General features: G+C 42.1%; 1 protein-coding gene across 1 annotated transcript in view; it reads left to right on the top strand.

Moving 5' to 3' along the window:
- The first annotated feature begins 1,869 nt into the window (after positions 1–1,869).
- LOC110535621 (tyrosine-protein kinase Yes) overlaps positions 1,870–19,200 on the top strand; it is a 50,610-nt gene continuing 33,279 nt past the window's right edge. Inside the window, exon 1 of the mRNA XM_021620732.2 lies at positions 1,870–2,274. The gene's annotated coding sequence lies outside the window, so the exon portion shown is untranslated. The remainder of the gene's footprint in view (positions 2,275–19,200) is intronic.

The raw sequence follows: 19,200 nt of genomic DNA, 5'->3' as shown, positions 1-19,200 counted from the left end.
TCAATTGGAGGCGTACCTGTGGATGTATTTCAAGGCTTACCTTCAAACTCAGTGCCTCTTTGCTTGACATCATGGGAAAATCAAAAGAAATCAGCCAATACCTCAGAAAAAAACTCTAGACCTCCACAAGTCTGGTTCATCCTTGGGAGCAATTTCCAAACGCCTGAAGGTACCACGTTCATCTGTACAAACAATAGTACGCAAGTATAAACACCATGGGACCACGCAGCCGTCATATCACTCAGGAAGGAGGCGCGTTCTGTCTCCTAGAGATGAGTGCAAATCAATCCCAGAACAACAGCAAAGGACCTTGTGAAGATGCTGAAGGAAACAGGTACAAAAGTATCTATATTCACAGTATAAACAAGTCTATATTGACATAACCTGAAAGGCCGCTCAGCAAGGAAGAAGCCGCCATAAAATAGCCAGACTACGGTTTGCAACTGCACATGGGGACAAAGATCGTACTTTTTGGAGAAATGTCCTCTGGTCTGATGAAACAAAAAAAGAACTGTTTGGCCATAATGACCATCGTTATGTTTGGAGGAAAAAGGGGGAGGCTTGCAAGCCAAAGAACACCATCCCAACCGTGAAGCACGGTGCTGGAAGCATCATGTTGTGGGGGTGCTTTGCTGAGGAGGGACTGGTGCACCTCACAAAATAGATGGCATCATGTGACAGGAAAATTATGTGGATATATTGAAGCAACACCTCAAGACATCAGTCAAGAAGCTAAAGCTTGGTCACAAATGGGTTTTCAAAATGGACAATGACCCTAAGCATACTTCCAAAGTAGTGGCAAAATGGCTTAAGGACAACAAAGTCAAGGTATTGGAGTGGCCATCACAAAGCCCTGACCTCAAACCTATAGAACATTTTTGGGCAGAACTGAAAAACCGTGTGCGAGCAAGGAGGCTGAGAAACCTGACTCAGTTACACCAGCTCTGTCAGGAGGAAAGGGAAAAAATTCACCCAACTTATTGTGGGAAGCTTGTGGAAGGCCCGAGTTAAACAATTTAAAGGCAATGCTACCAAATACTAATTTGAGTGTATGTGAACTTCTGACCCACTGGGAATGTGATGAGCAATAAAAGCTTAAATAAATCATTCTCTCTACTATTATTCTGACATTTCACATTCTTAAAATAAAGTGGTGACCTAACTGACCTAAGACAGGGAATTTTTACTAGGATTATATGTCAGAAATTGTGAAAAACTGAGTTTAAATGTCTTTGGCTAAGGTGTATGTAAACTTCCGACTTCAACTGTATGTAGGGTTACTTAGGGTTAGGGTTAGTGCTAAGGTTAGGGTTACAGCTGTAAGTACATTGTAATTCATTGTAGCAATAATTAATTACAATACCAGTTAACCTGTAATTACAGGAGTAGGTCACTGTATTTAAAGTGTTGCCATAGTCTGCCAAAGTCTGCTACTTTTGTAGCTCAGGTGTTCACATGGATTTAAAAATAAAATAATGTATTAGGCCTAAATGGCTCAACAGGAGCAGACAGGGAGAATCAATGGGGAGCCCGGTGGATTTTGAGAAGATTGGTACTTGGCCCTTGTAGCAAAATATGTAACTAACCTCTTCCCCACTCAAACAGTATAAAAAGGCAGTTTGAATAAGGATAATCCGATATTAGGCTACTGCCAGTAGGAGGCGATATAGCACCAGTTTTGGAGAGATATAATTGTATTCATATTTCATAAACAAATCACATGAAACCACACACAAACAATGACTTCTCCCTTTCAATATTTATACATATTTTTTATCCGGGGGGGGTGATCATCCTGTGATGATCATCCTACCATCTCGACACCGGTCTGTGGGGTTGGTATCTCCAGCTACGGCGTCATTCCCTGGAGTCAGGTCGGCCATGTTGTAGTGGGGGTGGATGCGGGCTGGCGTAAGTTTAGAGGTAGGAAGTGTATCTACAGGAACTGGGTTACTTTTGACGACTTCTTTTGTCATCATGTCGCTGGACAGATTTCGCTGGGGTTTTATGCATTGAATTTCTGTCTGTGTCAGCCCCTTTTAAATAATTTATTTTCTTCAACATTCGTCTTGCTTTGATTTAAATTCCTAGTTTTTTTTTCATTCACGGAGCACAAAAACGATCGAGAAAGGCTGATGATTTGTTGCAGGGAGTCGGGATGGGGGCGACTGTGATTTCCATGTTGGAATACTAGCTGATTTTGCGTCGAACCCAGAAATAAATTGGAAATACAAACACAGGCGCATGTGGCACAAGAGCGTGGATTTCTAAAAGGTAAGATTGTTTATCATGATTAAAAAAAATAACAAGTTGACGATCCAATAGTCATGGTAGGCCTACCAGCCCTCTATGGTCGATTTTTCATGGAATTGTCTGCACATCATTTTTCTGACCCCTACGAATAGCGGTCAATAGCCTATTATTAAAGTTACATGACAATCTTAGTGTGATAAGTTCAAATTCGTTTTTGGAGATACGCTTCACAAGCCTAAGTGTAGTTCACAATAAGGCTATCTCTGGTCTGAGCCTGTAATTTAAGTTGTATTTGTAGGCAATGGCTTGAGTTTCCGTAAAGCCTGCACCCCTCTCTCAAACCCCGACAATCGTTTCTCGATGGCAATCACTGTTAGTTCAGACGACAGTGTCCGATATTTCGAGACGACTGCTCCAATACCGAACACATGGAACAGTTAGCTGAAGAAGCAACAATGTAGCATTGTCTGGACTCTTATCACCGCATGGCCATGTTCAAATGTAACAAATCCTAGTCTTGATTGTCCTGAAGATTGCTAACAGGTAATTAAGTCAAAGCAACTGTACGGAATGTGATTGGTAAATTGAAGATGTGCATCTGCAGGCTACACGTAGTCCATTCCTACACGATTTCCAGTAATGCGAGTGAAGAAATGAATTACCTCAAATTCAATTTCGGCATAGGCCTACACTAGTCATCCCAGAATGCAAATACGGAGGTTCAATTGGTAGAAAGGGATAGAGTACTACCTCTTAAAAGAATACCAACTCCATACCACCCTATGTTAAAAATATCTGAGGCATATGCTTGAGCTTGTAAAACGTCCAAATACACCAACAGATGTTTGGAGGATGTCAGTTCAATTGAGAGAACTACCGACTGACTATCGTTGCAGGGATAAAATACTATGTCTGAAAGGTCCAAGGCCTTTAAGCATTGTTATGTCTACTGTCGTCCTCAGGATTCAGAGCAACCTAGACATTACCAAAGCCCCAAATGTGACCCCATAGGCTAGAACCTATTCATGAAGACACTGATGCACCCTCTTGGAGGAACCAACATTAGCTTAACGTCCACTAGCATTCACTGTGTGTTGCTCTGTGATATTGGTTGCATTTAATGTTATAGTACAGAAATGACCCGGTATATAGGTTACCTAAGGCACAACATGGTAACCGCACAGTAATAACAAATGCCTTACAAAAGATTTACAACCAAACTGATTGAGAAGCCACTGTGATAGAAGGACGAGAACATCAGTCACATACAGTAGGTCATGACTTGAGAGACATGGGTCTGATTCTCTAGAGACTGTCACTGTCAGTGGGAATGAGGACATTTCACACCCATGCCAGTGCCTTACAGCGAGAACGTCAGTTGGATCTGGGACAGAAGTATTGAAGAGTTGTGTAGCATGTGAATAACACCGAGTGGGCTTGCCTTCTATGAGCTTTTAGTAAACTGTTCCAGCTGGGCGATGGGAGAGCTGGGCCGTATGTATATTAGACACCAATGAAAGAAATTTGACTGAAATAGGGACGGACTACCTGAACTTCAATAAGCTACTGTATTTTTCAGTTGCTACGTTTTACACTATTGAATATGACCCTGAACCCTTGACGATGCCTGGCCAATGGTAGTGTCTGTCTGTCATAGCTACATATAACATAGAGATAATTGTTGAGTGTGGAACCAAGGATATTGGGGGAACTTCTCTTTACATCAGGGAGCTTATTGCTGAAGGAAGTAGCGTAGGATGTAGCTTAATCTTACCATCCCTACTTCAATTCCCATGCAGTCAGTAAGTGACGTCAAGCTACAGTTGTGTACATTGGTGTGACTGAACACAAGCTGTGTTCGAATACTCATACTATTTGTGACACAAATTGAGCATGTGGTATGCTTATTAGACATAGTATGGATATAGTTAGTATGCCAAAAGTTCCCGGATGTCATACTACATTCGTCAAAATACGAAGTATACAAGCAATGGGACACTATTTCACGTTTTCGGATTTGAAGAAAATGGCGGAGAAATATGCAGCCGCATTCCGACGAGAGTGGATACAAATTTGTTTACACATGTTAAGAAAAGGTTGAGCAATATAATAAAGTAATGACTTTTCAAATAAATTACTTTACACATTAGGTTGGCTGACAATTTGTTAGTTACGCTGTCCTTATGAACAGCATAGCATATCATTACAGCAGTATGTACCCGGGTATGTTAGCTAGCTACTGTAACTTTAGTTGGCTACTAATACATCAAACTTGCCAGTATATTTACTTTATTTTATTTAATTACCCAGAGTTTATTGACTTGATTATTCACGTCATTCATAGCTTAGTAAGTGGTTTAGAGGTTCAGGTGTGTTTGTAAATTCGCTCTGGCTATCTAGTCTGATTTCAGAGCACTCTCATCTGGCTGTGGCAGAGCGCAGAATAACTGATGAATTTACGAATGCTCAACACCCATTAAATATGACCTGTGTCAGTAAACGTCAGCAAGAAAAGCGTAATTAAATTGTTGCCAGCAGCACAGTTCGAGTAACCAATGCTCTGGATAACATAAAAACAGCCTAACCAGCTCTACTAGGGCAAGTAAAATGGTCAGTGAGGTGTTCTCTCATTTGTGTCTGGAAGTAGCTAGCCAGTTAGCTTGGGGGCTTGACTGCGGTTGTGAGGTCAGAACGCTCTGACAAAACCACTGTACGTTCAGAGAGCGGAAAGCTCGGAATTTACGAACAGACAATCTGACAACTACCTGAATTTACGAATGCCCAGAGCGCACTCTGGCACTCCATATTGAGTTTATGAACACACCCGAAGTCGAGCTAGTAATTTGTTTTGCTAACAAGCTAGCAAGAGGTTGCATAGCAACAGCATCAACTTCCGGTAGACAGAGTACGCTCAACTGAAAGGATACCGTTTGTTTACAATATACTAAAATTAATTAATAGTATATAGTATGTAGTATATACCCATTAACTATGTAGTATACAGTATGCTAGTATGGGTATTCGAACACAGCTACAGTGTTTTAAGGAAGGGTTAGTAATGGTGGTGATTTCACTGAAGTCACCACAGCACACATTGGCAGCCAGAGCAAATCCTGAGAAGTAGGTGATGATAGTTTAAATAGTCTTTCTCTGGCTGTTACTGTATAAAAAAAAAACGAAAGGTGTGTGGTCACCTGCTCCTAAAATAGCTCCTACACACTCAAGATTGACTACTGTATTGGCAGACGCAGCCAGGTATTCTGTGATGCTGGCAGCCTGGCACAGCTCCAAAGGTGGAGAGATGGTCTAATTCTAATAGTAGGCTACGTGGTTTTTGAACATCATAACACACACTATACTGCATCCTTAATAATCATGGCAACATGTATACTACCTCTTCATTTAAAATTCATGTTTGGCCTAGTCTTGCATGCCATGTAAGAGACTACATTAAGGCCGAATTCTGTAATTATGCTGATAGAATAAGTCACCAATGTAAAGTGATGTTCCAACTTCCATACTTTAAAAATATTTATTGTTTGATATTGTAAGACTGCAGTTTCCAATGGCCAGTTCATGCCTTGGCATTGGAGGAATGCGGAGGAAGACGCAGCATCTGTTGGAGATTTAAAGCATGGTAAGCTCTAAGCCCTGTCTATAGCCATGGTGTCAGCTGCTAACAGCTGTCCGTCCAGAAGGCGGGGCTACTCCCATACCCCTGGTTGCCGTAGAAACTTCCCCCATCACGCTCCTTCTTCATTCATTCAAACATAAGAGATGTTTCTCCTTGCGTTACAGTGGGCACGTTTCCGTTTACCCAGGTATATTTGATAAAAGCATTGTTGCCATATAAATCATTGCGACGTGTAATGGAAAAGGCAGATATAGGATACATTTTCTAAAGATCGACAATCTTTATCCGTTCAACGGTGTTGGATAATCTATTTTTTGTCTAACTTTCTTTATTGCGACAAATGATGATGGGAACGCTGTTTTTCGAATAAATTATGATTGCCGAATACTTTTGAAGGTAAGCGGGACCCGTGATGTAAGCACTTAACTATAAGCTTACACTCCACATTTTATTCTGAATGCCCACAATAAAATGTAACAAAAAAACAGGAATATTTGCAGGACAAGGATTGTCCTGCCTGACTGAAGAGTGCCTGAACAAGTTTCACCATCCAATTATTTCTGATCTACAGGAGTGCAAGTTTCACTATGGCACGGACCGTGGCAATACGTTGGCACTTGAGAATTATTTGAATACCGCAAATAATAGTCAATTATTGCATTCTATACGTGCTTGCTTTCGTAGGCTACCTGAGACATGATCGGTGGGAGGGCTTACATACAGTCGGCAATTTATTAATGTGAAATTTGCCGAAATGGTAAGGAAAACACTTCAACCACTACATTTTTATTCAACACTATGTTTTTTTGGGGTGTGACATCCATCGACACAAGACAGTTTAATGGAAACGCACCCTAGCAGGCAATTGTGGCATCTATTTTCTAAGCATTCTAAATGGCAACAAGAAATCCCTGGACAAGTTAATAGAAACAAAGCTATTGTGTCAATTATGGCTGTTACGGTGACCATGCGGTCACGAGTCATGGCGCTAGTCAAATTTCACGTGACCGCTTAGTCAGGGTAATTAGGCTTCCCCATGTGTTGATGCTGCGGATGGTCATTAGTAGCCTACCAAACTTGCTAACTGCCTGGTACTCAGTACTCTATTGTCCCTCTAATCACTCTGACATCCATGCAAATGTCATCGAAAATCTAATCAAACACTTCATGAGTGCCCATGAGCTCATGTTGCACAACATTTCTATAGGCTATACAATTGCATGAGAAAATAGATTTGAGGGCCTCTGTTTAAAAAAAGGAGGATGCCGTCAGCTTTCTATAGGCTAGGCCTACTATATTATGAACTTTCCTAATATTAAGAACATTGCTTTGCTTTACAGCAGGAGTATAGCTTACCTGGCAGGCATGAAAATTATCCATGGGAAAGGTGTCCTCCATTCTCTATTTAAGTGCATAGATGACATGTATTTTTTTCGAATGCCCTTTTTCTGAGGCAGGTGTGTGATAATGGTCCATTCTAAATCAAAACTGATACACATATTATTTAGTATATGTAAATACAACATTACATTAACTTCTCTAGTGTAGGGGGCAGCATTTGGAATTTTGGATGAAAAGCATGCCCAAATTAAACGGCCTTCTACTTAGGCCCAGAAGATAGGAAATGCATATAATTAGTAGATTTGGATAGAAAACACACTAAAGTTTTCAAAACTGTTAAAATAATGTCTGAGTATAACAGAACTGATTTGGCAGGTGAAAACCTGAGAAAAATCCATTCAGGAAGTAGGATTTATTTTTCTATTCAATGCCATTACAGTATCCATTGACTTGGGACTCAAATTGCAGTTCCTATGCCTTCCACTAATTGTTCCAGGCTTGTATTCTGAAAAATGAGGGAGTAAGAGCAGTCTGAATGAGTGGACCCTGCCGTGTCACAGAGCTTTTTCATGCTCACGACCGAGAGAGTGCATTTCTTGTTTACCTTTTATATGGACGACGTTATTGTCCGGTTGAAATATTAGCGATTATTTAGGCTAAAAACAACCTGAGGATTGAATATAAACATCGTTTGACATGTTTCTATGAACTTTACGGATATCATTTGGATTTTTTTGTCTGCCTGTTGTGACTGCGTTTGAGCCTGTGGATTACTGAAGAAAACGTGCAAACAAAACTGAGGTTTTCGGATATAAAGAGAGACTTTATCGAACAAAAGGAACATTTATTGAATAAATGAATGTCTTTTGAGTGCAAACATATGAAGATAATCAAAGGTAAGTGATTAATTGTATCTCTATTTCTGACTTGTGTAACTCTTCTACTTGGCTGGTTACTGTTTGTAATGATTTGTCTGCTGGGCTATGTTCTCAAATAATTGTAAGGTATGCTTCCGCTGTAAAGCATTTTTGAAATCTGACACTGTGGTTGGATTCACAAGAAGTTAATCTTTAAACCTATTTAAAATAGTTGTCTTTTCTGAATTTTTATAATGAGTATTTCTGTATTTGAATTTGGCCCTCTGCAATCTCACTGGATGTTGGTCAGGTACCCTAGAGAGGTTAAGAATAGTCTGATGGGTGACTATTAGCCTATCACTTGTGAATGATGTATTATTACTTATTAATGATGCCCAGCTTGTGCATTCAGGCAAGAAACAGCGCATACCTTTTTTTGTCGCCATTTTCAAATCATAGTCGCACACCTTGTATCCTAGCCCATAGGCCTACAGTGCCTTCGGGAAAGTATTCAGACCCGTTGACTTTTCCAAATGTTGTTATATTACAGCCTTATTCTAAAATGGATTAAATAACAAAAAATATCCTTAGCAATCTACACAAAATACCCCATAATGACAAAGTGAAAACGGGTTTTTAGACGTATAAAACAGAAATACCTTATTTATATACAGTACCAGTCAAAAGTTTGGACACCTACTCATTCAAGGGTTTTTCTTTATTTAAAAAATGTTCTACATTGTAGAATAATAGTGAAGATATCATAACTAGGAAATAACACACATGGAATCATGTAGTAACCAAAAAAGTGTTAAACAAATAAAAATATACTTTACATTTTAGATTCTTCAAAGTAGCCACCCTTTGCCTTGATGACAGCTTTGCACACTCTTGGCATTCTCTCAACCAGCTTCACCTGGAATGCTTTTCCAACAGTCTTGAAGGAGTTCCCACATATGCTGAACACTTGTTGGCTGCTTATCCTTCACTCTGCGGTCCAACTCATCCCAAACCATCTCAATTGCGTTGAGGTCGGTTGTGAAGGCCAGGTCATCTGAGGCAGCACTCCATCACACTCCTTCTTCTTAGTCAAATAGCCCTTACACAGCATGGAGGTGTGTTGGGTCATTGTCCTGTTGAAAAACATATTATAGTGGGACTAAACGCAAACCAGATGGGATGGGGTATCGCTGCATAATGCTGTGGTAGCCATGCTGGTTAAGTGTGCCTTGAATTCTAAATAAATCACCCACACTGTCACCAGCAAAACACCATCACACCTCCTCCATGCTTCAAGGTGGGAAACACACAAGCTGAGATCATCCATTCACCTACTCTGTGTCTCACAAAGACACAGCGGTTGGAACCAACAATCTAAGGACAGATTTCCACCGGTCTAATGTCCATTGCTTGTGTTTCTTGGCCCAAGCAAGTCTCTTCTTCTTATTGGTGTCCTTTAGTAGTGGTTTCTTTACAGCAATTTGACCATGAAGGCCTGATTGGGGCGGCAGGTAGCCTAGTGTTTAGAGCGTTGGGCCAGTAACCGAAAGGTTGCTAGATCAAATCCCTGAGCTGACAAGGTAAAAATATGTTGTTCTGCCCCCGAACAAGGCAGTTAACTGGTAACTCTAATTAACTTATCTACTGCCGCAGAGGTAGCTGGTTGAGTGAATGCCAAGAGTGTGTAAAGCTGTCATCAAGGCAAAGGGTGGCTACGTGGACAAATATAACACTTTTTTGGTTACTACATGATTCCATATGTGTCATTTCATAGTTTTGATGTCTTCACAATTATTCTACAATGTAGAAAATAGTAAAAATAAAGAAAAAGACTGGAATGAGTAGGTGTGTCCAAACCTTTAACTGGAACTGTAAGTATTCAGACCCTTTGCTATGAGACTCGAAATTGAGTTCAGGTGCATGCTGTTTCCATGGATCCTTGATGTTTCTACAACTTAATTAGATCAACCTGTGGTAAATTCAATTGATTGGACATGATTTTCAAAGGCACACATCTGTCTATATAAGGTCCCACAGTTAACAGTGCATGTCAGAGCAAAAACCAAGCCATGAGGTTGAAGGAATTGCCCGTAGAGGCCCGAGACAGGATTGTGCCGAGGCACAGATCTGGGGAAGGGTACCAAAATATTTCTGCAGCATTGAAGGTCCCCAAGAACACAGTGGCCTCAATCATTCTTAAATGGAAGAAGTTTGGAATCACCAAGACTCTTCCTAGAGCTAGACGCCCAGCCAAACTGAGCAGTCAGGAGAGAAGGGCCTTGGTCAGGGATTTGAACCTGATTGAATATCTCTGGAGAGAACTGAAAATAGCTGTGCAGCAACACTCCCCATCCAACCTGACAGAGCTTGAGAGGATCTGCAGGGAAGAATGGGAGAAACAAATACAGGTGCGACAAGCTTATAGTGTCATACCCAAGAAGATTTGGCTGTAATTGCTGCCTAAGAAAGGTGCTTCAACAATGTACTGAGTAAAGACCAACTGAATTCGTCCACCCACACAGACAGCATCGTGAAGAAGGCGCAGCAGCGCCTCTTCAACCTCAGGAGGCTGAAGAAATTTGGCTTGTCACCTAAAGCACTCACAAACTTCTACAGATGCACAATCGAGAGCATCCTGTCGGGCTGTATCACCGCCTGGTACGGCAACTGCTCTGCCCACAACCGTAAGGCTCTCCAGAGGGTAGTGAGGTCTGCACAACGCATCACTGGGGGCAAACTTCCTGCCCTCCAGGACACCTACACCACCCGATGTCACAGGAAGGCCATAAAGATCATCAAGGACAACAACCACCGAGCCACTGCCTGTTCACCCGGCTATCATCCAGAAGGCGAGGTCAGTACAGGTGCATCAAAGCTGGGACCGAGAGACTGAAAAACAGCTTCTATCTCAAGGCCATCAGACTGTTAAACAGCCACCACTAACATTGAGTGGCTGCTGCCAACACACTGACTCAACTCCAGCCACTTTAATAATGGGAATTGATGGGAAATGATGTAAAATATATCACTAGCCACTTTAAACAATGCTACCTAATATAATGTTTACATACCCTACATTATTCATCTCATATGTATATACTGTACTCTATATCATCTACTGCATCTTTATGTAATACATGTATCACTAACCACTTTAACTATGCCACTTTGTTTACATACTCATATCATATATGTATATACTGCACTCAATACCATCTACTGTATCTTGCCTATGCCGCTCTGTACCATCACTCATTCATATATCTTTATGTACATATTCTTTATCCCCTTACACTTGTGTCTGTCTATAAGGTAGTAGTTTTGGAATTGTTAGCTAGATTACTTGTTGATTATTACTGCATTGTCGGAACTAGAAGCACAAGCATTTCGCTACACTCGCATTAACATCTGCTAACCATGTGTATGTGACAAATAACATTTGATTTGATTTGAAAGGGTCTGAAAAAAAAATGCCAACATTTCTAAACTTGTTTTTGCTTTGTCATTATGGGGTAATGTGTGTAGATTGAGGGAAAAAAAAATAATGTAATACATTTTAGAATAAGGTTGTAACTAACAAGATGTGGAAAAAGTCAAGAGGTCTGAATCCAACCTCACAGTATATGTTCGCCAATTAACTTAAAATTAAGCACATTAACCTGCTTTATAACCGGCGTAGAGCCTAACTGGCATACATAGCTGCACGTGAGTTTCATGTTTGGGAAAGATGATTTTCCCGCTAATTGATTGCATTTTGGAACATTCGCGCTTATAGCCTACTGCCATGTGCTCATTGCTGCGCTTATAATGTGAATGTGACATTTTTAAGCTCAATGATCAGCCTCATTTATTTTAAATAGTTTTTTTGATGCTGGGTGGTTGTATTAATTTGGGATCTATTGCATCCCACAACTGTAGCAGAGTATGTTTGGAATATTTATTTCTCGCACAGGAGGACAAGTTGACCAATAGAATAGGTCAAAAATCTATGCCTTTTGAGGCCAAAGTGGCCGTTGTGCCCTTGGGCTGAATATAATAGGCTAATTATAATTCCCTACGTATGTACTATGGTGGATAGTAGTTTGACATAGGCTAGTGCTTTTGCTGTTCGTTAGGCCTACTCATCATGTTGGCTGATGAAAAGTAGGCTAAATGTGGACAGTTCTATCTTAAATATGCACCTAGGAATTCGATGAGGGACTTGAGCGGGTTGCGTCCCCGATGTTTCCGTATGTACTATGGTGGATAGTAGTTTGACATAGGCTAGTGCTTTTGCTGTTCGTTAGGCCTACTCATCATGTTGGCTGATGAAAAGTAGGCTAAATGTGGACAGTTCTATCATCATCTATCATCATCATCATCATCTATCTATCATCATTCTATCAACACTCTATCATGTTGGCTGATGAAAAGTAGGCTAAATGTGGACAGTTCTATCTTAAATATGCACCTAGGAATTCGATGAGGGACTTGAGCGGGTTGCGTCCCCGATGTTTCCGTATGTACTATGGTGGATAGTAGTTTGACATAGGCTAGTGCTTTTGCTGTTCGTTAGGCCTACTCATCATGTTGGCTGATGAAAAGTAGGCTAAATGTGGACAGTTCTATCTTAAATATGCACCTAGGAATTCGATGAGGGACTTGAGCGGGTTGCGTCCCCGATGTTTCCGTCTTCATTCACTTGTAGTCTACTTCTTAGCTGAAATTCCTGCGAAAAGAACCCGATCATGTGACGGGCATTGGCGACATCTGAGAGAGCCATGTGAGTGAGAGGTGCTTCGGAGCACGGCAGCTGGGAGAAGGGAATTATAATTAGCCTATTATATTCAGCCCAAGGGCACAACGGCCACTTTGGCCTCAAAAGGCATAGATTTTTTTTTAGGGGGCATTACAGCCACACAAGTGGGATGCCGCTGGGAAATTCGAGTCCTGATGAGAATATTATCAAGTGCTTGTCAAATTGTGAGAGGCTGATGAAGAGTGTGCAGATTGCAACTTTTTTTCATATCATCGTTAAAGTCCCATCATGTAGCCTTAGAATTGTATTAAACATCAACAGCCATATGACATAGCCATATCAGGGCCTAACATAAGGACAACTCAGAGTATGTTCTTCTGAAATAGACTACATTTTCTTCTTGTCATGTTTCTTTAGACCTGTCTAAAATAAAGAATGGACTTATTGCGAATGTGTAGGCTATATTAAATGGATTTATTATAATTTTTTAAAATGTAGATGTTCCAAAGGTCTGCATCAGTGGCTTGTAAGCTATGCGTGGAAGCCAGGAGATGCTAAATGTGTTTGTTAATTAACGGTCAATTACCGCGAGACCGGCAGTTTATTTGCATGACAATCACTGGCTGACAAAATGTCATAACCACCACAGCCCTAGTGTCAATCAATGTTCCTATTTGTCACTGACTGATGTTTAGTGTACATTATGTCATTTCACCTGCACCATTCATTATTGTCAGGCATCAGCTTTATGTCTACGTTACCTTGTTCGGTAACAGTAGCCATGACCCAGAACAACAAGGTTGACTGATTTCCATCAGCTAACCAGTTTGTCTGTTTGTTTGTTTCCTATTCCTTCTCCCTCGCTCCCTCACTCTCACTCTCTGTCCTTGGTAGGAAGAGCACATAGAGGTGTCATTGAGATGGCCTCTTGGCTGTACTGAATGTGTGTATTCATCAGTGAGTTTCCTTAGTGCGCACACTAATTTGTGTGTGCACGTGCGCTTGTGTGTAGACTTTGAGCATGCGTTTTTGTGCGTGCGCGTGTTTCTGCCTGCCTGCGGTCCTCTCAGTGAAAGCCACAGCAGGTGGCCTGGAGCAGAAAGGCCCGGCGGAAGGAAGTCTGGGCCAGAGTGATCTGTCCATTTCTCACTGACCATCCCAACACTCCCTCCATTTCAGAGCAGTCAGCACAGGGGGATTCATGTCCCTATGAGTTCTAGTCTGGGTGCCAGTCTGTTTCTGCTCTCTTGCCAACTCCCCATGGAACTGTAATGTAAAACAATGTCATCAATGGAGTTAGCAAGAACAAACAGATCTGGGAACAGATCTGGGACTATCGGTCTAGTCCTCAAACAGCTCTACTTGCTATGCAATCGTGCCATTTTTAATCACGATGGGGAGAATCCTAACTGAGTTTTCAATTAGTCATGTATTGTTGAGGGGGCAGGGTAGCCTAGTGGTTAGAGCGTTGGACTAGTAACCGGAAGGTTGCAAGTTCAAACCCCCAGCTGTCATTATGCCCCTGAACAGGCAGTTAACCCACTGGTCCTAGGCCGTCATTGAAAACAAGAATTTGTTCTTAACTGACTTGCCTAGTTAAATAAAAAAAGTATAAACATTTAGTAAAAACCATTTGCGGAAGTTAGCATTCAACTTATCTAGCAGAACTCCCGGAGAAGGGTGAAGTTGCACCTAGATGGTGATCTTTGTTTCAGTTTCACATTTTCCCCACTCTAGATACAGTATGTACTGACCCTAGATATGTACCTATGGGAAATGTCACCCCAGAGCCAGAACTCCAGGCTGTTTAATGGTGAATGAACATGTCTCCGCTCACCTCCATGTTATCAGCTCAGGACCTTTTCATGAAGCTTGTGTGGAATGTCCAGTTCTTTCCCACTGTCAGGAAAGAATGGGCCGGGGGTGGAGGATACGATATACACAGAACCTTCATTCCACTGCAGTCTACAGTCGTGGCCAAAAGTTTTGAGAATGACACAAATATTAATTTTCACCTCAGTTTGTATGATGGCAATTTGCATATACTCCAGAATGTTATAAAGATTTGCCATGCAAATGAACTGAATCCCCAAAAAACATTTCCACTGCATTTCAGCCCTGCCACAAAAGGACCAGCTGACTTAATGTCAGTGATTCTCTCATTAACACAGGTGTGTTGACGAGAGAGTGTTGACGAGGACAAGGCTGGAGATCACTTTGTCATGCTGATTTAAGTTTGAATAACAGACTGGAAGCTTCAAAATGAGGGTGGTGCTTGGAGTCATTGTTCTTCCTCTGTCAATCATGGTTACCTGCAAGGAAACGCATGCCGTCATCATTGCTTTGCACAAAAAGGGCTTCACAGGCAAGGATATTGCTGCCAGTCAGATTGCACCTAAATCAACCATTTATCGGTCATCAAGAACTTCAAGGAGAGTGGTTCAATTGTTGTGAAAAAGGCTTCAGGACGCCCAAGAAAGTCCAGCAAGTGCCAGGACCGTCTCCTAAAGTTGATTCAGCTGCTGGATCGGGGCACCACCAGTACAGAGCTTGCTCAGGAATGGCAGCAGGCAGGTGTGAGTGCATCAGCATGCACAGTGAGGCAAAGACTTTTGGAGGATGGCCTGGTGTCAAGAAGGGCAGCAAAGAAGCCACTTCTTTCCAGGAAAAACATCAGGGACAGACTGATATCCTGCAAAAGGTACAGGGATTGGACTGCTGAGGACTGGGATAAAGTCATTTTCTCTGATGAATCCCTTTTCCCATTGTTTGGGGCATCCAGAAAAAAAGCTTGTCCGGAGAAGACAAAGTGAGCGCTACCATCAGTCCTGTGTCATGTCAACAGTAAAGCATCCTGAGACCATTCATATATGGGGTTGCTTCTCAGCCAAGGGAGTGGGCTCACTCACAATTTTGCCAACACATCCTTTGAGAGCAACTTCTCCAAACCATCCAGGAACAGTTTGGTGACAAACAATGCCTTTTCCAGCATGGTGGGCACCTTGCCATAAGGCAAAAGTGATAACGAAGTGGCTCGGGGAACAAAACATCAATATTTTGGGTCAATGGCCAGGAAACTCCCCAGACCTTAATCCCATTGAGAACTTGTGGTCAATCTTCAAGAGGCGGGTGGACAAACAAAAACCCACAAATTCTGACAAACTCCAAGCATTGATTATGCAAGAATGGGCTGCTATCAGTCAGAATGTGGCCCAGAAGTTAATTGACAGCATGCCAGGGTGGATTGCAGTCTTGAAAAAGAAGGGTCAACGCTGCAAATATTGACTCTTTTTCATCAACTTCATGTAATTGTCAATAAAAGCCTTTGACACTTATGAAATGCTTATAATTATACTTCACTATTCCATAGTAGCATCTGACAAAAATATCTAAAGACACTGAAGCAGCAAACTTTGTTGAAATTAATATTTGTGTCATTCTCAAAACTTTTGGCCACGACTGTACAGTAGAGGTCTTCACGGATCCACCTGTACCCGAATACCAGAGACCCAACCCGGGACCCGAGCGGGTCTGGATCCAGAATTCTGAATAATGTCATGGGTCTGGGTCGCATCTGATATGATTGTCACGGGTCTTGGATATATGTCATTTTAACCGACTTGTCCGGATGGACCCATACAGATCCGAATGCGACTGCTGCAGTAGAGAGAGACATGTTATAGTTTCTGCTGCTGCACTTTGCTGTTCACGAGAGTGCATGTCGTTGGCCAATCATAAGTCATCAAAGCGGCAATAGGCTACAGTCATACAGGCTACAGTCAAGTTAGGAGATATCTCATCAGTGGAGGAAGATGGAGTTAAAAAGATGTAATTAAAAGTTAAAGGAGAAGGATAGGCTACAACTGGTAGGCTGTTCTGTTACTTTATATTCTGAATGCAGTTGTTGTTTGTAACTGTGTAGGACGAGAAAGCCCATTTTAATACATATCAGGTCCCGATGGGAAAGCCCCAGGTTCACTTTGGAACGGGTTCAACATACTATAATTATGTTCTGCCGTGTTCAGCAGAATTGCCGAAGATGTTATCTTATTCTGTTGTAATGCGTTGTTTTTTTTTGTTGATAGCTCTACAGAATATTCTGTGATCTGAGATTTAGAGTAAACGCATCAAATCCCTTTTGATGACGAAAGCTGATTCTCCAGTTTTAATGTGGATTTAGTGCGACTATTTTTAATCCTCTACCATTAAAACTTTTGTGGAGGGACTCAAATCTATTGGTATCCATCCAAATATAAGTGGACTGACAAACAGTGCAGACTGCCAACTGATTTAAATCTGTACAGCTTTAAATAATAGCTCCAAGCTATCATCTCCAGCCTTGACCCTCCAATCTGGGCTGACCTTTGGAATCACGCAGAAGGGACCACTTTAGCCCTTTTAATCTTAGCGGTGTTATTATTTCATAGTTTTTCTACCAAACATACTTTCAATAAAGTTTTGTTATGAGCATTTGCATTTGCATCTGTTAAATATATTATCTGTCCGGGTACAACACCGTTCTAAAGGTTATTTAACTCTGTGCCACTGTGGCAGCCAAACCTGCCTGCGCAAGAAACATGGTGCACTCAGGACAGCGGGCTGTTCACTGGAGAACTGTAGCACCAATCACTGGTATGGAATACATATAAGTGTCACACCCTGACCGTAGTTTGCTTTGTATGTGTCTATGTTAGTTGCTTGTGTCAGCACAGTTCTTAGGATAGCTTCACGGTCGTTATTTGGTTTTGTACAGTTTACTTCGTGTTTGTTGTCATCTATTAAATTATGCATTTACACAACGCTGCACTGGCAGGGCGACCGGGAGCATTCAACCAGGTAAGGTTGTGCAGGCTCGGTGCTCAAGAGCTCCAGTCTATCCGGTCTATCCAGTACCACCTCCACGCCCCAGCCCTCTGGTGGCAGCCCCCCGCACCAGTCTGTCTCTCCGTCTCATCCCTACAGGTGCTCCCGCCTCTCCAGCGCTCTCCTGAGCTGCCCCTCAGCCCTGAGCTACCCCTCAGTCCAGTGGGGTCCTTTAGTAGGATTGCCAGTCCTAGGTCGGCGGCGAGGGTCGCCGCTCAAAGGACGCTACTAAAGTGGACTAAGACTATGGTGAAGTGGGGGCCACGTCCAGCGCCAGAGCCGCCACCGCGGACAGATGCCCACCCAGACCCTCCCCAATAGGTTCAGGTTTTGCGGCCGGAGTCCGCACCTTGGGGGGGGGGTACTGTCACACCCTGACCATAGTTTGCTTTTTATGTGTCTATGTTAGTTGCTTGTGTCAGCACAGTTCTTAGGATGGCTTCACGGTCGCTATTTGTTTATTTGGTTTTGTACAGTTTACTTCGTGTTTGTTGTCATTTATTAAATGATGCATTCACACTACGCTGCGCTTTGGTCCGCTTCATACGGCGATCGTGACAATAAGGAACTTCGTCATTCCTTCTCCTCAGATCTCACCAAGTCAAGTCTCACCCCTGCACCAGTCAAGTTTCACCCCTCCTCTTCAACACTCACCCCTCCTCGAGAATCAACCGGTGGTGTCTTGCAGTTCTGCGAGGCCCCTATACATTTTGCCATAGGGCAGAGGGATAATATGATAAATGTGCAGTTTTATAGCTAATCTCATTCTTTTATACACATTCTTTTTCATGAGGCCGAGAGAAAATGTTGCTATTTTTAAGCTAATTTACTTGAATTATAAGCATTTTGCCATGGCTTATGACGTGTTCATATGCTATCTGGGTGGCTTGCGACCCGGGGCAAAACACTGGTGATGAAACACCAGGGGTGAGGAAGTCAGGGGGTCAAGAAGCCTCAGGTGGCGGTGGAACACCAGGTCCCTCTCTGTGGAACGTATGAGGGGCGTACCTTTCAGCTAAAGCAATTCCAGGGTGAAGTCTCCCCCAGGTACAGATCTAGGATCAGCTTCCCCTCCCCGAATCCTTAGTGGGGACAATGAAAAACGGACCCAAGATCTTGGGGCAACTTCACCCTACACCAGCCAATGCATTCCAAACGTACTAGAGTGCAATCTGAGCCACAAGAACCCTATGCAAATCAGGTCTACACTTTTGACGCCAAAATGTGTTTGTGTTTTCCTCAGCTTGCTACATAGTGATATTTGCTGTCTTCTTAAGCAAACTATTCCTGAATCTTTCGCTGTCTCAGAACACAATGCTTTTGATTTAGACAGAGGGAATGAGGCAACTTCGACCTAGTTTTGGAAGGACACGTTTCTATTCTATTTCAACATCAGCTAATGCACTGTGAGCTTTTCCCTGATAAGACAACACATCTATGGTCTGCATTTATTCTGTCTCTCCTTCAGATCAGACCGAGGAAATGTTTGAGGGTTGTAAATAACAGAACTTTTC

The sequence above is a fragment of the Oncorhynchus mykiss genome, chromosome 11, assembly GCF_013265735.2.
Source record: "Oncorhynchus mykiss isolate Arlee chromosome 11, USDA_OmykA_1.1, whole genome shotgun sequence".
NCBI lineage: Eukaryota > Metazoa > Chordata > Actinopteri > Salmoniformes > Salmonidae > Oncorhynchus > Oncorhynchus mykiss.
The sequence above is the reverse complement of the archived record's forward strand: the minus strand, read 5'-3'. Positions and strand labels throughout refer to the sequence as shown.